The sequence below is a fragment of the Callithrix jacchus genome, chromosome 16, assembly GCF_049354715.1.
Source record: "Callithrix jacchus isolate 240 chromosome 16, calJac240_pri, whole genome shotgun sequence".
NCBI classification, from domain to species: domain Eukaryota; kingdom Metazoa; phylum Chordata; class Mammalia; order Primates; family Cebidae; genus Callithrix; species Callithrix jacchus.
Window position 1 is genome coordinate 80,130,478 of NC_133517.1, and position 24,619 is coordinate 80,155,096.

At 36.5% G+C, this 24,619-nt stretch overlaps 1 long non-coding RNA gene across 14 annotated transcripts in view; it reads left to right on the top strand.

Moving 5' to 3' along the window:
* LOC103788644 (uncharacterized) overlaps positions 1-24,619 on the top strand; it is a 469,911-nt gene that overhangs the window by 237,639 nt on the left and 207,653 nt on the right. For 9 of the 14 annotated variants that reach the window (XR_008477266.2, XR_013528148.1, XR_008477264.2 and 6 more), the window contains 2 exons: positions 9,851-9,940; positions 14,562-20,250. The exons of 4 other annotated variants lie outside the window; for them this stretch is intronic. This is a non-coding gene — a long non-coding RNA (uncharacterized LOC103788644). Of the gene's footprint in view, positions 1-9,850; positions 9,941-14,561; positions 20,251-24,619 lie in introns of those variants that run through there. One more of the 14 variants, XR_008477273.2, reaches the window with a different exon arrangement.

Sequence of the window (24,619 nt, forward strand, 5' to 3'; positions counted from 1 at the left end):
CCCCTATCAATTTGGTTTGGGTTGACTGGTTTTTGAGGACTTCCTTACTTTCTGGCAGTATGAGATGCTTCAGGCTTGTGTTGTATATTTTCTGCCCCAGTAAGCTTGCTTTTCACCATGGTATTTGTTAGTAATTCTAAAACTATATTCTGTGTGGGTTTGGGAAAATGATTGATATATTGTGGAGAATGGGAGCCAGATTTCTTACTCTGGGAAAAAAGTTAGAAATATAGAAAGGAGAAAGAATAGAAGGTACCCTATGGGTTTGGATTAAAATCTAATTGCTGTATAAACTCATGGTTGTAAATTTAATGATATCTCTGGTGATACTCCTTGTCTCAGAGTCTGTTTTGTCTAATATTAAAAATGGTTATTCCAACTTTCTAATACTTACTGTTTTCTTGATATATCTTTTCCTATCATTTTATTTTCAGATTCTTTTCATATTAAAAGCAAATTTCTTATAGACAATAATAGTTGGATTTTGTCTTTTTACTGGAAAATCTCTGTCTTTTAATGGAAGTAATTAGTCCATTTGCATTTTATACAATTATTGAATCTCAGTGCAGTGTTTATCTACCCCACTACCACATTCCTTTGCAGCGCTTGTTTCTCAGATATTCTGCCTTGAAAATTGCAGTCATTTCTGAAACTTGTAATTACAACTCCTGCCTTCATATCTTAGTGAGACCCCAATTCTGCTTGAGCTTCTTCTTCCTCATCTGCAGCACAGAAGTCTGAGAGATGATGATATGATTATAGTCCCTATGTTCTGTGTTTTCCTTCTTTCAAAGACTGCAGTACTGTGTTATCTGTTTTTAATGCTTTGAAAAGTTACCTCACATATTTTATCTATTTTATTGTTTATTTTATTTTTTAAAATTTATAATTATTTTTAGTAGGAGCTCAAGTCTAGTAAAATTACTCTACCATGCTTAGATAGATACCCAGCAATTCAGTTTTTAAACTAAATATAACAATAAAAATGCCATTGCCATACTATAAAGTCAGGTATTCTGGTTACCTTAATATACAGGTTGTTTTTGCAGGCAAATCTCAAATAACCTTTTACTGATAAATTACCTGAATATCTTTAAATAGGAATTTTAACCCTTTTAGCTAACTATAAATTTGGACAAAAACAGAAAAAAAAATGGAAAGATATGTGGAGTAAGTGACAGGATATGGATATTGTCCAAGAACACAGCACTTATATACGTATGGTACTTGGCTCTCCACAAGTTCTTTTACATACTTTTCCATCAGGGCTCCTGTTGGTTACAAAGGACAGAAACCTAGCTCAAAGTGAATTAAGCATTACTGGCTTACATAAACAACGTCTCTGAGTATCTGGGTTCAGTTATACTGCGGGGAATCTGCCTCTCTTCATGTCTCATCTCTCCTTACCCCTGTGTTGGCCTTGTTGGCTGACAGTTTGACATTAGCAGCTCTTGGCTTATATTCTGCTAGGTTAGCAAGCATAGCAAAAAGAGAGCTCCTCCATCAGTCAGCAAATAATTATTGAAAGCCTGATACTTAGGGAATATGGGATATATACAATGATGAACTAGATAATTAATGTCCTTGCCCCCACGCATACACTCAGGTGAAATGAGACACAATAAAGATGTGAGCAAGTAAAATAATTTGGCACCCTGAAATTAATTTGAAAAAGATAATACAGGATAATGCAGTAAAGGCTATGTGATGGCTACTTTTTTTAGTCATCCAGAAAGGCCTATCTTTGTAGGAGACATTTGTCTTAAGACACACATGATCATGAGGGAAAGGCAGCAAGAGAATGGTCCATGAAAAACATTGCAAATGGAAAGAATGGCAAGTGCATGGCTCCTGATATGGGAAACAGCATAGCCTATTTGAGGTATAGAGTGAAGTGAATATGAAGAAATAACAAATGATGAAATAAACAAGGTAGGTAGAAATTAGATTATAATAACTTTATGGACCATAGTAAGGAGTTTGGATTTAATCCTTGTTACAATGAAAGTTTTTGGAAGATAGCCAAGTGATATGATGTTACCCATTCTTAAAATGATCAGCCTGAAGGCTAGTCAGGAGGAGTTTCCAACAATAAACCATGACTGGGAGTTTTTTGTCTGGCTTGGGTGATGTGCCATTCTTAAATCAGTCGCTATGGCTAGGCTAATGCAATGCTTTGATTGGCCCATCTCAGGTTATCCTTTTTCTGAGGCCAGATGGTGAATTCGCCTCCATCTGAACTACATGGACTGAAACTAGGAATGAGGGTGATATTCTCACATTGAGGTGGTATTTCCAGAAGAGTAAATGGATGCTGGGAAGATACAAACAGCAAAAACACATCTGCTCATTTTTCAGGTTGAGCAAAGAGTGGTTCCTATTATTGTAAAAGTGTTGAATCCCTGTTGTATTCTGAAGGAAGCTATTGTTCTTACAGTCAAGAGAATTTATCTCACTGGCTGAGAGATAGCATCACACTAAACACAAGTCTGAACTCTGAACAAGATTCAGAGTTTCTTATCCACAAACATTTATTGAGTACTGACCTGCACATTTGGGTTTTAAACTGATTTGCAAATATAAAATATCTCATTAAATAAGATGAAGATATGTTTTACATTATTTTAATTTGGTAAATTATGGCCAAAAATCATAGAAGAGACCACATTTGGAAAAAGAAAATCTTGTTATTATGTCCTCACAGGGTGAGTAGAGGCTAAAATACTTCCATTTCTAAAGCACAAATATTCCTTATGGGAAATTCACGTGTGTCTCAGTCTTTAAGGATGTACTTCTTGAGCAACTTTGAGGAACTCAAGTATAGTAAATCACTAGTATTCCTTGATTTTCATCTGAGAATTCTAAGGGAAATAAACTGTGAAATAGTTGTGCTGCCAGTAAGAATGCAATATATTCTGTCTATAAATAGCATATGTACTGAAGGTTAGAGGAAAAATTGCTAATGCCACACCCAAGGGAAAAAATGGAGGAAATAAAGGGAGATTTGAAAAATTACAGATGATTGAATATCATCTCATCATCTCAATTCCAGAAAAAGTGACTGAGGGTTTAATTAGGTTTATATTCTTAAATAAGTTAACGAGAAAGAGTTTTACTCACAGAATTTCCATGTAGCATTTGAAGTTGAATAATAAAACCTATCTTAAGCAAAAACTGGTCTACCTAGCTGGGAACATTTATAAAATTCATCCAAAAAAAAGGTCTAGTTTTTTTTATGGCATCTCTGCTGCTGTGGCTAAGGTCAGAGTATGAGTAATTCGAAACACTTCTTTTTTCTTAATAAGCAAAGTGTTTGATGTTTGGGAGGACATTGATTTTGGTGTCCCACCTGATAAAGTTTCTTGTCTATTATTAGATTGCATTATCCACTGGTCAAAACAGGTAGTCATCATTCTTATCCACAAGCGTTTATTGAGTACTTATCTACACAAAGGACTGTGTTAGATGTGGAGGCACGAAGAAGCATGTACCCTGTCTAAAAGAAACCTGGTTAGAAAATCATGGCAATCACGATTCAGAGAGGAGACCAGTGTGGGATTGGTGGCCATGCTGATATCATTAAGGCTGGTATATTATTTGGAGAAATAAGTAGCTGTCCAATCTATGTACAGAAGAAAAGTTTGTGGCTGGGGCCGTGCCATTCTTGCTTTGTCTTCAGTTACTATGTATTTCTCCTGGGTTAGCTCTTTTATTATTACAATTTCAAATCCTCTTTCTATGTGTTAATAATGATGGCATACTTTATGTTTCTAGTCTAGCCTTTCTCTAGGGAAGATTCATGTTCTGCTTTCTACTGTACATCTCTAATATGAGAACTTTAATGTCAATGTGTCCAAAACTCAATACATTTTTCCCTATACTTGCTTTTCCTTCCATATTCTATGTGTTGGTTAAGGGCACCACCAGTCACTACAGATTTAAGCCCAAGTCTAAGAATCATTTTGTACTCTTTATTCTCCTTGTACTTCCTTTACCCCATTGGCCTCCAAGTTCTGACAATTTGACTTCCCCTTGTTTCCTACTACATCCCCTTTTGCATTTGGTAATTACTTGCGTTGAAGCACTAGTCACATGGTGCTGTATGTATTTGCACATGTGTACGTGAGCTCTATGGTTTCTCAGTCTGTAATCCCATTTCTAGTGCCTATTGCCACACTTAGACCATGGGATGTGCACACAAAATGCTTGTTGAAGGAATTGTGTGTTAGACATTTATTATTTGTCCAATCAGTTACTTAATAATTCACCCAACTTACATTCCTGGAGGACTTGCTATGTGGTGGGAATTGTGCTTTCTTACTATTGCGGACACAATGATGATTGAGACATCATCTGTGCTCTCTGGTAGCTCATAGAGGACAAGAAAGAACAGACACACAAACAAGACTGAGAAACTAAAGTCAAGATGAACCCAGTAATCTTAATGTTTATCTTTTTCAGTCTCAGAATGTGCATATATGTATGTGTCATCTTATTTGATAGTGATGTTGGATATTTTGAAATGCTTTTTTTTCTCTCTCTCTCATGTTATTTCAATGTGGCATCAGTTAAAATCTCAGGTCGAATTGTCACTAACAAAGGACTTTGAAGAATAAAACTCATTTTCTCTTAAAAGGGCATGTTCCTGAGAATATGAATCCTGGCTATGAAAATGAAAACACGATGGGCTCTTATAATTAAAGCCAATCTTGATAAAAATAAAAATTCATCTCACAACTACCCACACTTGAACATAAATCAAGATGCAGTGAATTTAGGGACTGTAGCTAAGAAGTTAGTGATAAAAATCTGAGAATATTGATTATTCTAGGTACACTGAGAAATTGACTTGAGAAATTAATTCAAAACCCCAGAAATTGAAAAAAATAGCAAACTTTAGTCTTTCCCAGAAATCATCTTATCTCAATCACTGTCTTTCAAGAAGAGGCTCTTTCAGGTAAGTGCTAGGTAAGGTTTACCCTGTGTTTCCCTTATTGTCTGACCACCTCCTGATCTACTTTGAAGACTTTTTTTTTTTAAGGTCAAGTAAGTTCTAGTAGCTCTTTTGAAGTATAAAAAAGGAAGAAGAATATTCTTCAGTTGGTTCAATTGGTTGAACGAGCTTGCAGGTTGTTATACTGCCACTGAAAAATTGAAAAGGCTCATGATGAGTTTCCAAAATGTAATCAGCCTGCACAACAACAAAACCCAAATGTTCTCTGTGTTCAGAATGGGAGAAATGCTATTCCATTTTTTTTCTCAGAGATAGGTTACAACACAAACTAGGCAAGGTACATTGGATCAGCAGTTAGTACATTATCTCATTTAGCACACCATTAAAGTGCTTAAAACATCCCTACTCCAAATCCTGACACACTCAGTCTTAGTAAACACCGCTTCTTAGTTCATCCTAAAAGTTGCCGCCATTGAGTTTGATGTCCCTTGACTGTCCTGTCAAAATTCATCTATATCCACTTCTGCCTTTTAATCCATTTCTTTCTTCTCAGGGGCTATGGGAAGGGACCACCACATTGGGATTGTTTGCTGCTTATAAGAGAGTCTAGAAAAAAAATGGCTTAAACAATATAAGGAGTTCTTTTCCTACCTATCACTATAGGAAGAGATATTCTTATTAGAAAGAGCTGGTACAGAAGTAGTGACAATAGGGGCCCAGGTCCCTATGATTATTCTGTTTCTCCTTACTTAACACTGAACATTCATCCAAAGACTTGCCTCATGGTATTAAAGAAAAGAAAAGTGACTGTAGCTCTACCCATCATGTCCACATGCCTGGAGGTAGGGAGGAGGAAAGGAGAAAAAAAAAGTCCAAAAGACATCGTTCCACCTCGCCATATTTTAAAGGAGATTTCCTGGACTTGGCATATCACCACCTTAAAAAAAAGCACCGTGTTAAAAAGATAAAACGTAACAATGCATTTGGGTCAGTAACTCATAGTTGCTGCTATAATATCTTTTTTTTTTTTTTTTTTTTTTTTTTTGGAGACGGAGTTTCACTCTTGTTTTCCAGGCTGGAGTGCAATGGCACAATCTCAACTCACCACAAACTCTGCCTCTTGGGTTCAGGCAATTCTCCTGCCTAAGCCTCCCGAGTAGCTGGGATTACAGGCATGCGCCACCATGCCCAGCTAATTTTTGTATTTTTAGTAGAGACAGGGTTTCACATTTTTGACCAGGATGGTCTTGATCTCTTGACCTCGTGATCCACCTGCCTCGGCCTCCCAAAGGCTGTAATATCTTAAACTATTTCTTCTATCCTCAAATGCTCCCTTTGTTAAAACGCTAAAAAGACAGCAATGAGGAAAAGGAACTGAAGCTTTGGAATGAAACAAAGGTGGACTCAGGCAAGTTCTGAGTTCATGACTAATTAGCTCTTGGATCCTGCTCACAGTTATTTAAAATCCCCAAGCCTTAGACTCTTCATGTATAAAACTGATGAAAACAGCTGTTGTAAACAACCTGTTTGGGAACATCGATGCAAAGAATTGGAACATGGTAAGCACTCAATTATTTGTAGATATATAAAAACCATAAAATAATGCTTCAATTCTTATTGAAACAGCATGCCCATGCCTCCTTTTGGCCCCTGTAGACACCTTAGTTTCCTACCTGTCAAGTAAATATGGATGTGTCCAGGCTTCATTCTTGGCTCCATGATCTTTTTATTCTACATTTCTCATCCATTAACTTGGCTTCAGTTAGCACTCAAATGATGATGCCTCTCAGCTTAGACTTCAGACTCAGACTGCAGACTCACTCTTGGGTATCTTCAGCTTCAGTCTTGCCCCGTGGATCTCTCCAAAGTATCTGTAGTGAGTTGAATAGTGACTCCCCTGAAATGCTGCAGGACTTTTCTTGGTCACTTTGCCAGCTGAGGATCTCCATGACTGGTGACATCCCCACCCAGGCCTCACTTGGCCCTGGGTCTGCAACAGGAGGCACCCTGTCAACTCAGCCCACTGGGCTGTGTCTGGCTTGCACACCAGCCCGGATCCTGCAGTTATCATGGGATCCTCACTCAGCCTATGGCTGGGCTGGGCATTCCTCAGCCCACCTGTGTTACAGCTTATACCCACATTCAGTGGTTCCCAAGTCCTTGTCTTGGGTCCAGAATAATGAGGTTATGCTCACAATTGAAGGGTGAGGAAGGCAGAGAATAATTTTATTGAGCAATAGAACAGCTCTCAGCAGAGAGGGGATACAAGGGTGATCCCCCACCCAAAGTTAGGTGGTCTCTTCCCCTGTGTGGCTGGGTCCAGGTCTTTTATGGACTCAGAATGGCGGAGTGCATGCTGATTGGTTTGTGAGTATGCAACAAAAGCTAAAACAAAGACACCACTCAAAGGTGAGCACAACAATGTGAAAAAAACAATTAGGGAAGGGTAGTTATATGTACAATCGGTGAAGGCTGAGAATCAACCAGAGGAAAGCATTCCAAATATTCTCAATCTAGTCTATGAATTTGACTTGTAGCTTGGCCTTCAGGCTTTAAACTCTCTTGAGCTTGAAGGTGGAGTTTCACCAGGCACCTGTTCCTACCTACCTGGGCATTTGACTGCCTCCTGCTGCTATCAAAATGATATGCCCCCGAGAAACTGAGAATGTGACTTTATGTGGAATAAGAGTCCTTGTAGATGGAATCAAGGTAAGGTTCTTGAGATGAGAGCATCTTAAATTAGGGTGGGTCCTAAATTCAATGACAGGTATCCTTATAGGAGAAAAAAAAAGAAGACACACAGATGTAGGGAAGACCATGTGAAGACAGAGGCACAGATTGGAAAGCTGCATCTCCAGCTAAGGAACACCAAGAATTGCTGGTAGCCATCAAAAGCTAGGAGAGAAATATGGAACAAAGTATCCCTCTTGTCTTCAAGAAAAATACAACCCTGCTGACACCTTGATTTTGGACTTCTGGTCTCCAGAACTATGAGGGAATAAAATTATATTATTTTAAACCACCAAGTTTATAGTAATTTGTTATGGCAGCCCTAGATATTAACTAATTCAGTATGTCAAACTGAACTCCTCATTTGACTCTATGAATGCCTCTCTCTGCCCATACTTTCTAACTTATTTTGTGACACCACTATCACATAGATGACACAACTTGTTATCCTCAAGTTCACCCCCCCTCCATTTGCCCCTTCACCCAACCAATTGCCAAACTTTATATCTGATTAATTCTCCCATCTGGCCTCTTTCTCCAAAGTCATTTGCTACCTTTCTGGGTTCAAGCTCTCTGTATCTTTTCTGGACTTGTACAAGAACTTCTCAATGTGCCTCCCTACTCCTAGTAGTGTTCTACTCAAATACAGGACCTGCACATTTGCCAGAGAGATGTGGCCAATACACAAAACTAACCATGAGTCTGACTTGCTTAAAACTCTGTGATGGGGTTTTGTTCTCTTCTCGATGAAGCCCAAGATCATGCCATGGTCACCCTGCACAGTCCAACTTACCTATGACCCTTTGTAGATGCCATCCCTGCTCCTGGCATATTCTCCTGTTCACTGCCATGTACCGATTTTGCCATCTAATGCCATTTACTATCCATGATGACTTATCTTGTGCATCACTTTGTCTAAGAAGTCTAACTGGTCCCTCTCCTAGGTAGACACTTTATTCTGAGCAACTACAGTATCCTGGATGTTTACCTTGATCTGCAGGCTTTGCATGAGGTATTACATTTAAACAAATTCATTATGGGGATAGGCAAAGAGTTTAACCACCCTGCCAGTGTGAGCTCTTTAAGGACAGGAAACGTTCTTCTTTACCTTCTTATCTCCAGAAACCTGCTCAATGCTTGGTGGATGCTGGTGCCTGGTAGACCCTCAGGAAATGACTGTTGGAGGACTGAAGGACTTCATTGTTTCCCCTAGTAAACTGTCAGTTCCCTATCAGTGTTTTATCTCCATTCTTGGCACTCCCACTCAATTAGTGACATTGATGTCATCGCAAATCTTTTTTCTTAGTGTCCATTGCAGCCAATTCATCCCAAGTCCCTCATTTCTTCTTTAATCAGAGAAGGTCTCTACAGAGACCCAAAGACCAGTAATTTAATGAACAGTCTCCAGAGTCAGAGAATCTTGATCAAATCCTGGCTTTGCCACTTCCTAAGTCCATGACCCTGACCAAATTACTTAATCTCCCCAAGCCTCCTCCATGAATCTGTAAAATGGGGATGATCATAGCACCTACCTCACATGATCACTGTCATTTACTGGTCACTAAGAAAAAGGGATGAGATAAAGGTAGGGGAGTATATCAGATGAATTGAGAACTATACTGCTCTTTTCCTGACTTCAGTTTTCTGTATAAGCTTAGTAATTCTGTGACATAGATATAGTCTTTGAGGTATATATTAGTATTTATTAATTATTGCTTTCCAATGGTGTAATATTCTTGTGCCCATTCCTCCATGTGATCTGCAAGCCTTGTTCAGGCCAGAACCACTTACATTTTTCTAGAATGATTTTTATGAGTCTCTCAGTTATTATTTTTACTATGTTGTATTGTTACCCGTAACATTACATGCCCTGTTTTTATATGAAGTCTTAGATTCCTGTCCCAAAGTCTCATTTTTATCAGAATACCCCTTCTTATACGAAAAATTTTTAAAGCTTGTTTTCTATCAAATTAAACTGAAATGCTTCCTCCTAGTCCTCAAGGTTCTTATCAAATTGTTTTTCCCACAACACTGACTTCCTGACCCTCTCAGTTATTGTCCACTTCATATGACATCCCTGACAGTTGCCTCAGAGCCACTATACAGTTTCAGTCAGGATAATATTTTGGAAAAATATGAATGCCCTTGTCTCCTTTGCATTTTTAGGTTCATGATCTTCTCTCTAGTGAGGTTGAGGCATCCATCTACCAAGAGAAAATAAAATTTTACCCTAAGAAATAATTGAGAAGAAGCAAGGTAATGTTGAACTTCTGACATTCAGGACAGAAATTTTCAGTAGGAAAATAGCTTGTGGTCAGGTTTTCTGAGAAGGGAAAAATTTTTTTAATTCTCCTAGTTTCTGTCTATTAGTAAAAAGATCAAAACCCAGAGAACAAGTGGAGTGGGTTCTGTGATGGCTGGCCCATGCAGTTGCTCTGGCTGGAAAGAATATACACTAGTGAAAGAGGGAAAACCCCATTTTTTCTAGCTGCAGTGGCTCATGAAAAGTGCATGGCACATGGAGCTAAAGCAATCAGTTGAGTCTGTACAATCCAGACATGGGTTGGAAGGAAGATATCTGATAAACAGAGGAATATGGTGCCCTGGTTTGAGACTTTTATTCTGTGAATAACGTCAACAACTCTGTCACATAGATAGAGTTTTGGGATTTTTCTTTTATGTCTTTTCAGTTTCATTTTCTTCTTTCTTGTTAGGCTGTAAGATCCTCCAGGGCAAAAAAAAAAAAACCCGAACAAACAAAAAAACAAACTTCTGACACCCCATGGTTTAGTTTCTGAATTATCAGTACCAAGAATGGGGCGTATTTTTCCAGTAACCATGGAAATCATCATTGAACTACTGGGTAGAGATTGAAAGATGAAAATACATCAATAAAACTTGAGAGAGAAAGATGTAAGATCCTTATTTACTCCTTCAGGCTAACAAATGTTCATTGCCTTTCAAAGAATTGTGGCTGTGATAGGTATGTGAAGAAAATTCACATTTTAGTCTCCGATTGGTTGGTTTAAATCTTTCTGTAATTTCATATGTTGCATTTAAGAACCCCCAAGGTCAACTGAGAATCAAAACATCTGTTTATGCTAAGAGTTGGTAAAATGATTATGTGGACTATAGCCAGATAGATTTAGTAATAAATAATTTATGAAAAGTCAGATGGGGGAAAACATATTTTGAATAAATTTATTAATCTTTTATTATCAGAGTTTTGAACTATACACCAGGAAGCATGCTTGCACTAGGCTCCCAGAGATAATGATGTTCTGTACCTTTACATAGCTAATCTTTATGGAGCACTATTCTAAATATATAAATAAAAATGTATTAATTCTCACCACAACTTCAGGACGTATGAACTATCATTGGTCCTTTCCAGATGTTCAAGGTTACACAGTTAGTAATTACTGAAGTCGGCATGTGAATCAAAGCAACCTGGCTCTGGACTTTGTATCCTTACTAATATGGTTTACAGTCTGTAATGTGGTCATATGAATATGTACAGGGTTGGCACTAGAGAAATCTGGGAAAATAACAGAAGAAAATTTAAAGGAATATGTTTCTATCTTGAAATGGGGAAGGTCTTTCTAAGCATGAACCAAACCCAGAAACCATAAAAGAAAATACTGACATATCTGTCTATATGACAAGCAAGAACCTTGATATAGTCAAAGAAGCTACACATGAAGTTAAAGGTAAATGCCTACTTGGAGAAAAAGATTTGCCACTTACTCATAAACAACATCATGATGTTAAAAGAAATCCTGTAAATCAATGGGGGGAAAAAAACAAGCCAAAGAGGCAAGAAATAAATCAGGAGAAGGCAAATCACAGAAGACAAAACACAATGCCCACACACCCATATGAAAGGATTCTTAATATTGCTAATAATCAGAGGAAATGAAAATCTTGAGATACTTTCATCTTTTTAATTTGCAAACTGTCAGAAGTTTGCTAGCAGAGTTACATTAGGATGTGAATACACATCCTTGTTTGACTCAGAGATAGGAAAGCCTCAATTGGATTCTTGGGAATTAAGCAGTATACAATGATTTGGAAATTTCAGTAATAATTGTTGAAAGAGCCATATTAATTTTTCTCTATCTGTTGAAATTAATTGATATTTTTTCATTGATAAAACCCATGCCAAACTAAATAAGAAAACTGAAACAAAACACAAAAATTCAACATACTTGTAATGATTATTCTATACTTTCCTGGGAACCTACAACTTTCTACTAATAATGAGATATTCCCCTCATGATTATGGATGCCTTCACAGAGACAACATTTGTAACCACAGGCTATTTTTTGCTTTATTTTTACACACAAGACATTTGCTATTCCAAAGACCAAAATTAATCAGGAATTTCTGAAAATCTGAAGTGTGACAAATATGTAGAATTAACACCTGTTCCTATTATTTACATAATCAAATTTCTGAAGTTTTATGAAGGCAGATACTTGGTACTTTAGGTAGGGGTCTTAGAACAATTTTCTTAAGGAAGCTGGGAAAATCAGGGAAGAGGAAGTTAGGCACTTTGGAAAACTTTGAAAAGTGCTCCAAACAGTTAGGTAATCACCATGTGATAAACATGGCATTTCACAGACCATCTCTTTAACAAGATTCGCTTTATGCTGACTCAGATATATCAAGTGATAGAACTTCAAAAATAAAAAATGAAGAGAATTAAGGCATGATCCCATTATCCTTCTGAGAGAACTGCTGACTTCACTGGCAGCAATATTCAAAAGACTTATGTAAATTTCTAAACTGGGTAGCTAGACTTTTTTATTTTTCTCCTACAAGTATTTAACTGAGACCCTCTCTGGTTAACTTTCATCTTCTATCATTTTCTGGATGAGAACCATCAAGAAAGATGGAACAGAATACTCTGCTGGCTTTTATCTAGTTTGGCTCTATGCAGAGCTTAAAAAAATAACCCTTCAGAAGTCACGTTAACTGTTTCAGAGCACACAGATATCATGAAGCAATCCTCACAATGGAAACAGCCTTAGAATATAGAGCTGAAAGGATAGTGAGGGGTCACAGATGGATATTTAGCTCAGCCCTGCCCAAGTTGCTGAGTCACCACGCTAACTTAATTAACCACTCTATGCCTCAAGTTTTTTCATCAGTAAAACAAAGAGGTCATACCATGTCCTTTGAGGTCTCTTTATACCTGAGATTCTGAAGTCTGTAATAAGATGGTGTCTAACAAAATATTTGAATACCCTAAAATATGAATTTTATAGCTAATTAGATGATACCTTTAAAATTGTGTTTTTATACAGCATCACTAACTTCTATTAAGCTGTAGAAACCACCAAACTTTATCCAAAGCATTTTCTTTGTTGAAATTTTATTTATGTATTCTTATCCTTGGCATTATTTCTAATTAGTTTGAGTTCAGTTTGAAATTCAACATTTTAGTATATCAGAAAGATGATTTTGTGGCACACACACAAAAAAAACAACAAACCTAACCAACCAATCAACGTAACTCTTTATATGGAACATGGTAAGGTTGTTATGCTGCAGAACCAAATTAGCTCAATTAAGTCATTGCTTATTCAAAATCTGGGAGTCCTTTCATTACAGGGCCAGTTCTTCCCCATAGTGATTTAGTCATCCTGGCTGCTCCCATCCTGTGGCTCTTTTGCCTAAGTCAGGTTCTCCACAATTGCTGCAGCAAAGCAAGAGAAATCTACAATAATCATTCTATGGCTCCTAAGTATCTGGGCCAGAAGTCACACACATCATTGTGGTTATAGCTCATTGGCCAAAACTGGTCATACGGTGCTGCCCAACTGCAAAGGGGCTGAGAAATGTGAGGCTAGGGCAGGTATAATAGATAGTCATGATAGTCAGTGAGTCAATAGATCTCTTCTACACCTATACCTTTCTTTTATTTCTTTTTTTAAGCTACCCATAACCTCAAGCTGATGATCCATTCATTCATTGTCTCATATTTGTTCAACACTCATTTTCTGCAGGGTATTTAGTAGATTGGGTAACATAAAGATGAATAGGACCCATTTTCTCCACATTGACAAGAAAGAAAGAAATTGTCCATAAACTACACAAATGTTGTCTCACTGAATCTTTCAATTAATGTTAGTAAGGGCATTGATAATTTCTCCATCTTTACGGCTAAGAAAACTGAGACCCAAACATATGAAGTAATTTTCTCTAGATCAGTGTTGGATGTGTGGCCAATCTGTAATTTCTACCCTGGTCTGTGTGAATCCTGTGCCTTTGTCTTTTCCAGCATAACACTTGTCTGCTCAGTCAAGTGAGCAGACTGGCTTGACTTTCAGGTCAGATAAACAGATGGCTTTGTGTATCTATGACACAGGCACACATGAAAATGGGAACTAATGAATTGTAGTCTTTAAGAGAGGGACCTCTGGAGTCAAAATGTCTAGGGTTTTAAGCTTACCAGTTTTATTGACTTGGTTAAGTTGTCTGTGTTTTCATTTCTTCATCTATAAAATAGAGCATTTCTTCATCTATAAAATAGAGCATTGAGATCATTAAATGGAAAATTCTATATGAAGAATAGAATATAGGAGGTGCTCAAAAAAGTCATCAGTATCATTATTATTTTAATTGTCATCATCATTGTAATTTAAACTCTTGCCTAAAGGGCAGGGCAAAGGGTTTTCTGTTTATGCACAGGGCATTGTTAATTTATTTCAGATCTTTCAGTTTAAGTAAAAGGTCTCTATTGGTCTTGAAAACATTTAAAAAATAAATCAGAACCCATTTTCTATTCTCTTATCTACTTTACTTTATACTTGCTTTTATTGATTTTTAAATTATTTTCAAATGTACTCAAATCCTTATTCTTTTTAATAGGTAAACAAGAAACAGCATAAGAAGACATATGGAAAGTTTGGATCACAAGCAAAAACAGGGAGGATCTTTTTACCCCAGAAGCTTCACAAAGTCTCTGAGTTCCTTAAAATTTTCAGGGACATACCCTCCTCTACCTCATCCTCACATACATCATTGAAATAAAATAGAACCTGCCAGAAAGGAACATGCTCCTCTCTCTACTCCATAACTTACAATGCCATCTGCATCTGTTCCAGTTTCCTCTGCCCATTCTTGTATATCTTTAGATGAAATGTCTTCACTCCCATCAAAGGTCAGCACCTCCACTTGTGCTCTAGGTCCCATCCCCTGTAGACCTTGCAGGGAATATACATCTGAAATTTTACACCTTTCTCTGTGCATTCTCAGTATATTTCTATCTCCTGGATCATTTCCATCAGTATAGAAACCTGTTGAAACACCAGGATAAGTCTGTCTGCCTGAGAGTTACCCATTTTGTTAGCAGTTTTCTTTGATTCCTGTAAGTGTTGTTTTTCCAAATGCTAGATGGAGCAATCTCTAACTTTTGATCCCCCAGCCTTTTCAAAGGTTTCAAAGCCTCTAATTCCCTGTATTAAATCCCTTTCTGCTTGAAATGTCTGGAATGATTTCTACTTTCCTGTTCAAACCCTAACACATATGTCAAATTTTATGTCTTACACCTTTCTTTCATCTCGTCTCTCTTTTTGGAATATTATGTTTGTTCCCTGATGTTTTAGATAACAGGCAGCTCTCTTTTTGTCATTTGGATTTCAACTTAAGTAATATTCCTTCATCCAGCCATTCACTATCACATTAACTTATTTTAATTTTGAATATTTACAACTCTATTTGTTTTCTTGTTTATTTATTCAGTAGAATAGAAATGATTTTGTCCATTTATGTATTCCCAGTGTTACTACAGAGTTTGGTACCCAGCAGGCATCCAGTATTTGTGGAATTAAATAAATTAAAACTTATCATCATGTAATATTTTTTTTCTGCATACCAAAGAATAACAGTGATTGAAATTTTAAGTTCCTATGATAAATTTTTAGAGAACGCTATTAGGATAAAAGTGTCTTCAGTACTGTGAAAAATACAAACTTGAATTAGAATCCTGCCTTTGAGGAGTGAGTAAGAGAAATGATAAATAGGATGTATTAATATATATACCTATAATATAAAATAGAAAGTGGTATCATTACACACCTATTAAAGCTATTGAAGTTCAAAAAGAGTTATGCTACTTCCATTTTCAAAGATCAGTGAAATTTTTTCAGAAGGAGTTGATATTTGAATTGGGCCTTAAAGGATAATTAAGACTTAAGCTTACTGAGTGTGTAGGACGGGCATTCTAGAAATATAAGGGAGTGTTATCAATGGCTCAAAGTAAGGGTAAAACAAATTCAGTGTGTAGGGAATTGGGAACAGTCTTGCTTGGTTGAAAATTAGTATGTGAAAAGCAAAGAAGTGAGATATAGACTATACTCAGAAAATAAAAACATTGCACATAAATCCCAAACAGAAGAATCCATTGGTTTTCACTCAAAAACTACTTTCTCATATGCACATGCAGATTTTAAAGTTATTTAATATGGCCATTAAGTTTGCAGTTAGGAAATAGCTCATTTATGCTAATAGCCTTGAGGCTCTAGGAATTCTGTTTATTACATTAGAAGCCACACCGTGCTGTACATTCTAAACGCTCTGTTTCAGATTCTGTGTTGTGCATCTGCACTCACTCTCTGAATGTGAAGCAGGCTGCATGCAAATGTATTTGTTCACAATGAGCTTTTAGTATCTCTCCTCCTCTCTGAGGATGAAATCAGTGTACATGCTACTGCTTAAGTCATGTCAGTAATCTTCTGGGAGAAAGCAGAAGATGATTAAACCTACTCCAAGTCATCATAAGCCTATTGAAAGGCATTCTCCTCTTGAACTTCTCGTTTACTCTAAAACAACCCAGCAGTTGAATTTGAAATTGTCTTAGGGCGAAGTTAAAAGAAGATATAAATCTTCCTTCATGTTCTTTAACAAACACTTTAATAATAAAGTGGTTGTTACTGTACTATAGCTTTATTGGTTTCCTAGACACTCTCTTACTTACCACCAATGAGAATCCTTGAAAAGTGCATTCTCCTATCTTGTCTTACTAAACAGATTGGCTTTGGAAGTTATATTACAATGTTGCTCAGTTAATACAGTTTCCAAGCAAGCTATTGTTTGTTTAGTCAGGACAGGGTGATATATTTCATTTTCTCTAAGCTCTAAAGTCACTGAATGAGAGTAATTATATTCATATAAACACAATTCACAGAAAACAAAACACAGGTTTTAAATCACCAAAAACTAAGTATTCACCTAAAAAATTTTAAGTACAATATTTCTGGGAATGATAAAGTCTATAAAAATATACAGGTTCTGCCCTTTCTCTCATTCAGGAAACAGAGCAGTCAATTAGATATTCAAATTGTGTTTATTTTCTCATTTAAAAATGCATATAGTCATACATCCCTTTGGAGAAAGAAGAGAGGATCAAGACAAATTGGTTATTTGTACATGTAATGCTGAGTTTCCTAAGTCCAGGGAAGAATTCCAGAGAGTCATGAATATCAAAGAACTGAAGCTTCCTCCTTGAAACAATGCAACATAATTCATGATCTCAAAATGACCTTTTACAAACATCCATTATCACCCTCCTTCTTATGGTCTTGTATATAGATACACTATATCTTTGATCATCTCCACTGTTCAAAAATTCTGAGAATCTTTGATTCTCGCAAGACCCCTGTGATGTTAGACAAATTGAGCTCTGTGAAAGGGAATCTATTAAAGTCATTTATTACAGACAAAGACAGTTTCTAATAAGGTTTAAATCATAGCAGGAAGGAACCGACAAAACCCTCTAAAGTGGAGGTCACCATTTGGGCCACTTATTAAAAAAATAATTTGAATTAGCTGCCAGCAACTAATATCATACTCAACTGGCCCACTTATCTCATTAATGTCCGTCTGGTCCCTGCAGTGATTTCAGATTTCAGTCCCTATACTCATACTTTCTTATTTTGTTATTGAAAAACTGGATTTTCAGAGAATTCAGATGTTTTATTTCAAGTCTCAGGGCTGATAAACAAGGAATTTATTGGGATGAGAAAAATTTAATATGCTTTATTTCATCATATTAATCCCCCAATTCATGCATGTCTCTACCATTTGACTCATATAACTGTGACTGTGAACATCTTTTAATTAGTAATAGCATTGGAGTTAGGGGAAAAAAGCGAATGCTTTCCAGTAATTATTGTTTGACATTTCCTTTTCTCAAAGAAAATTACAAATGTTAACTCTTTTCTAATTTACCACAATTCAAACTTTAAAACTTTACACTAGAGAAACATAGAGATATATGAAATACCTAGACCATAGGGAAAACACAGAAGGAGATAAGTGAGCACGTGAAGGGGTAAATAACACAGAGTAAATAACTTCTTAATTCAATTATTTTGGCATTTAGGGAAACTGGCTTAAAAATGGAATGCAACATTTTTAAAATTTCTACTAACTGCCAGGCAGCATGCATTAGTCATCTTATTCACACAACAATCTCAAGGAAAGGCATTTCTCATCATTCTTATAGAAAAGAAATCTGAGGTTTCTGAGAGGTTACAAAACACTCTAAGAACACCTAAACAGCAAGTGATCAGGTGGGAATTGCAGTGAGGTATGATTCCAAAGTGTGTTTTATAACTAGGACACAATTTGTTTCTCTTCTTAGACACAAACTCTGTGCAATTTAAAGCTGTAAATATGTTTGTGAAAGAAATATTTTAAATGATAAAGAAACAAAGGGTGAGTCAAATTTTAAAATACCCTCAAGAAAATTGGTTCTATATTATCGTGCAATTAATCTAATTTTAGAGAATTATTTTCTATGCATGAAAGCAAATTTCCCTAGCACTTTCATTAGTCCTAGCACAATTTATTTAATCTGAGTCACTTCTGTGTTGGAAAGTAACAAAAGAGCATTTTTTGGTGTGAATATTCCCTTATTCAAGCTGGGACAAGAAGTTGACCTTATTTAAGTCTATACTAATTTATGACTTATCTTCTCCCTGAAATAGTGAAATATTGAAGTGATAATACCCATACATGTATATGTACACATACATAAATTTAATATGTATATGCATATGCTATAGATGTATATATATCACATATATAAATTTCCCAAAGCATCTCCAAGTCACTCACAAAAACGAGTAAATGTGACCAAATTTTTTATAGACAATACATTTCCGTTCCACGACTGCTGAAAATCTTTTCTTTGAAAGCCCTTTGACTGAGAGCTAAATCTCTCCAGACAGGCTGAGGAGGATTAGAGTGTATTCCTTTGGGTAGCAGCCTAGCAGGGTCAGAGGGAGATAAAGGGATTTTCAAACATGGTTCTGATGAAGCCAGCCAGAATGAATGGTTGAGGGATGTGTAACACCCAACCTAGGATACTTTCAACCCCAATCAAACCCTAGAGGGGCTGTTTCTGCAGAGAGTTATTTGCTTTCTCAGAGCCTGCTGAAATAAATTCTGTCAGAATAGATTTGAATAGTGAATTACCCTGCTTGAAGATGGAAAAAGAGTAGGGAAGCTTTTCTTTTCCCATGAGGCAGCATCCCTGTTTATAAACGGTAATGAAATTGACACAGGTGAACTGATTATGCTAAGTACACTGGGTACAGAGACTCACTGAAAACGTTTCCTTTGCCTGCTCTTTGGGGGCTTATACAGAAAGTTGTGAGGCTGGGGCTCAGGAGCTCAAGTCCCAATCAGTGAATAATGTATTAACCTTTAGTAAGTTGCTGACCTCTTTGTACCTTAGCCTAAAATATGAAGTAATATCTTTCTTAGTAAACTATTTTGAGATTTCTTGTTGAAAGGATAAATATGTAGTAATTATGAAGACTTTTAAGCAACATTTCAATAAGGGATTCCAATCTAAACCTCAATTAATATGAACTGTTTATCAGTTGGAAATGAACCATTTTGAAATAATAAGGACTGAAGCATATGTTGAGTGATAGTTTTCAATAAAAATTGAGATGGAATAAACTAAAACAGTATTTTACAAGAGAAACAGTATTTAGCTTATTGGTCCTCTCTATAGGCTAGATGCTGGAGTTAAAAGTGAGTAAGACACCAACCCTGATCCTAGAAAGCTCACAATCTTGGAAGGTTGACTGAGCTTTCATACTGTTTTCCAGAAGGGCTATATTCCACAAAGGTTTCCTTATACACTACATTCTCGCCAACACTTGTTATTTTTCATCTCATTGATAATAGCCATTCTAACAGATGTAAGCTGATCTCTCATTATGCTTTTACTTTGCATTTCCCTCATAATTAGTGACATCAAGCATTTTTTCATAGATGTGTTGGCTATTTGTATGGTTTTTAAAAAATAAATGTCAAATTCAAGATTCTAGAAATATTTATTTAGTTTAGTCTTTTCATAGTTTAGAGAAGGAACATGAGAACTGAGAAATCAAGGGACTTAACAAAAATTATGGAAACTCATAACTCCTAATTTCAATCATTTAAGCCAAATCAACTAGTCAAATCTATAAAAGGTGTGTGTGTGTGTGTGTGTGTGTATTTATAAGTAATATATATATAGTATACATAGTGAAATAGAATATTGATGTTACAGATCATAAATGTATAAATATAATAAATACATAAAATTATATGTAAAGTTGTTTGTATATCTATGTTAATTATATATATAACACATATTTTGTACTCCATAATATAATAACATGTCTTATATATTATATATAATAATGTTATGTGCCTAACATACATCCTATTGTAGATTATATATAAAGGTTAAAAATAAATAAATATGCAAAAATTGTTCCTTGGCAAGCCAGAGAAAAAATTCATTATACAGTACTCTGGATTTCTTACTTTTTATCCATTGTTTTAGCTTAAGATAAGGTATAACTTCTTCTTATTTAAATCATGTACTTTGTTCCAATCACACCATACATGGCAGCTCTTCAGGTAACTTTGCTCAATGACCCTCAGATCACTTCTGGCTGTTAATAGCTGATACGGTTTGGCTCTGTGTTCCCACACAAATCTCATCTTGAATTGTAATCCTTGTGTGTGGAAGGAGGGACCTGGTAGGAGGTGATTAGATCATGGGGGCAGTTTTTCCCTTGCTGTTTTCATGATAGAATTCCCATGAAAGATGATGGTTTAAAAGTGTGGCACTTCCCCCACCCTCTCTCTCCTGCCACTTTGTGAAGAAGGTGCTTGCTTCCCCTTTACCTTCTGCCATGATTGTAAGTTTCCTGAGGCCTCCCCAGGCATGCAGAACTGTGAGTCAATTAAACTTCTTTCTTTTATAAAGTACCCAGTCTCAGGTAGTTCTTTATAGCAGTGTGAAAACTGACCAATACAGTTAATTGGTACCAAAGTAATGATGCATTGCTATAAAGATACCTGAGAATGTGAAAGCAACTACTTTGAAACTGGGTAACCAGCAGTGGTTGGAGTCAAAGAAGGTTATTTTGGAGCTTTAATACTTACTGAGTGACTTCCCAGGTTTCAGACTTGCATGAGGCCTGTGGTCCCTTTGTTTTGGCCAATTTCTCCCATTTGGAATAGAAACATTTACCCAATGCCTGGACCCTCACTGTATCTTAGAAGTAACTGACTTGCTTTTGATTTTACAGACTCATAGGAAGAAGGGACTTGGCTTGACCCAGTTGAGACTTTGGACATGGACTTTTAGATTAAATCTTCAATGAGTTAAAACTTTGAGGGACTGTTGGGAAGGCATAATTGTGTCTTGAAATATGAAAAGCACGTAAGATTTGGGAGAGGCCAGGGGTGGAATAATATGCTTTGGCTCTGTGTCCCCACGCAAATCTCATCTTGAATAGTAATGCCCATCATCTCTATGTGTGGAGGGAGGTACCAGGTCGGAGGTGATTGGATTGTGATGACCGTTTCCCCCTTGCTGTTCTTGTGATAAAATTCTCACAAAATTTAATGGTTTAAAAGTATGGCACTTCTCTTCCCCCTTTTCTTCTGCCTTGTGAAGAAAATACTTGATTCCCCTTCACTTTCTGCCATGATTGCAAGTTTTTTGAGGCTTCCTCCAGCTATGCAGAACTGTGATTCAATTAATCCTCTTTTCTTTATAAATTACTTTGTCTCAGAGAGTTCTTTATAGCAGTGTGAAAGCAAACTAATACAATAGCTTTCCTGTATCCTGCACCACCAGATAGTGAATTCCTAAAGAGCTTCTTATTTGAAAAGCAGACCCCCAGGTCATTGAGAACAGGACCTTAGAATCAGATCATCACAAGCTAAGGCCCACTGTGCAATTTTCTTTATATGCGATTAGAGCAATTGCTCTAACATCTCTAAACTTGCTTATTTCCTCCTGTAGAAAATGATGATAATAATTGTACCCATTGCATTGTCTTTTCAGGAGTCAAGTGTATATAGGCACGTGGTACTCAGTAAGTGTAGGTCTTTAGCTCTTTTTTTGTGGTTCTCGCACACTGTAAGTGCTCAATAAATGTGTGTTATGCCAAATCAAATCTTATGTTTTCCTTCAAATTCTTTTGTCTTTCTTTTACTTCTATTTTAGCTTGATTCCTTTAATTTTGTCACCCAGATACTGACACATTGATCATGAGGGCTATTTTAAATTATTTATACTCACCTTTGGGTCCTCCAAGAAAACAAACAGCCAGCTACATCAAATTTTGCCCAACAGCATTCTCTCTTTGTCAACACAGGGCAAAAAAGGCAACTATGGAAGTTTGTAAAAGCATTTTTTTTCTGGTGACTCATCAGCAAAGGAGAGAGAAGCAAATATGAAACAGAAAAGTGAACAATCATAATAAGAAACAAACCGTGGAGTTTCTGAGTGTTCCTTAGGGTAAAAAAGACATCGAGTGAAGGAACGATGATGCCATTATCTGCAAGATTTGGCCAAAATGGAAACTTTACTTGTAAATTTCCAGAAAGTAATTGAAGAAAATGGTTTTGAGTGGTTTTCATACAAATTAACTAACCAACTGCCCCAACTCCCCTCTTGAATTTGCAGTAGAGGTTTACTCCTTATTTTTCACCTCTCTAGATTATTATAAGGTTAACTTACTAGATTGACCTTCAAATACATTACAACTCTACATCACCATCTCAGTGTCTTCATCTGAAAGAGTTATTGCATGATCAAATGAGCATGACTCACTATGCCTTCAAAGACTCCCAAATTCACCTAACTACTGCATCACCTCTTACCTGGATTACAAGAGCCTCCTAACTCTTTCCACTCTTGCCTTCTATAGTTGATTCTTCACTCCATGGCCAGTGTAATATTTAAAATATGCAGCTAAATGGTAAAGACAGTAAATTTCATGTGTATATTTTATCTCAATTTTTTAAAAGTGTAAAATAAATTAATATGTACAAGTAGGCTATTATCTTTAGAATAAAATGCAAACTCCTTACCAGTCTCCAAAGCCCAAAATGATTAAGTTTCTGACTTTCTGTTTGACCTCATTTCCTGTTACTTTTTTCCTCACTTGTTTTGAGTCATTTCTCAAATGCACCAAATGGGGAGCCAAGTAAGAGCTTTTGGTCTCCTTGTCCTCTCTGCTTGGAAGAGTCTGTTTCTGGATTTTTGCACGACTCATGCTTTTGATAACTCAGATGGCTGTTCAGAGAGGCTTTTCCTAAATGCCCTTACTAAATGTCCCCCCCTACAACTTATTTTTCCTTACTTGAATTTATTTTCTCATTATTATTTATTTTCTGGAGTTAATTAGTGAGCTACACATTGATATTTGTGTCTCTGCACTTGCACATAAGCTTTGTGAAACTTTATCACCACAGCCTAAAGCAATGCATGGCATATGGTAGGTGCTCAATAAATAGTTTTTGAATGATTGAGGAATATAAAAAATGTTTGTAAAGCTCTTAGTAGAGTGTTGGTTACATGTACACATGCAGAGAGTTAATTATTTAAAAGTTATGCAATTTGAAATATAATGCGAGATTAGCAAAAAAGTGTAATGAGATACAACTAGGGTAGGATGACCTCCACTATCAGGCTAGGAAAAGTATCAAAATGCTAGTAGGTTGAGAAGAGAGGCCATTGAAGATTTCTCCATTTATATTCATTCCTATATGAACTGATTCTGCCAAGGTTATGCAAAATCCTACCAGACATATGCCTTTATATTTGCAGATGTTGACCAACCCTGGTGCATGGATTAAATTTAGCAACATAGTCTGCTTATGTATATCTAAGAGGTAGCATGCAATTGAGTGTAGCTTCTGCCTTGGAATTGACTGCAATTCTTCTGACAGGAAACCAGACACTCAGACCGTCTTCGAGGCCAAAGAAAGTTCATCTCAGGAACCCAGACCTTCTTGTTTTATGTAGACACTTCAGAGATTTGACATGGAAGGCATTTTGGGACAATGCTCAAAGCCTCAGAAAATAGATTTCTATCATCCAAGAGGAAAGAGTTCATTTTTTTTTTCAGTTGTGAGCCTGTGAACTGAAATACTTCCTGTATTGCCACCATATTTTCAAGCTTGTGATCCATAACATGCAGACAGAAACTATTATTTTTATTTGCATTTCTGGAAGACAGTGCTGACCTAGATTTCCTTGTAGCCCATAGTCTTTGTGAAGAAATGATTTTGGTGGCTGTTCCCTTCCTTAGTCCCTGAATATAATTAGTTATATCTCAGTCTGAGACAGAGAAAAAAAACAGGTAGGAAAAAAAATTGGCCTGCACTTCTGCTAACTCTGGAAACCAAATGTATTTGTTTCTTTGAAAAACAGTGTCTCCTAAGTCCTTGGCAGAGTGCTTAAAGTAGCTTTATGTAAGTTCTGGAGGTTGTCTCTAGTCCAAGGCCCAAGGACTGCAGTTCAGTGCTTGCAAGATCAAACAAAGGTGCAGCAGAGATGCTGTGAAGTTCAGCAAGTCACCCTGGGGATAGAACCAGGTAGAAGACTGTGTGAGAAA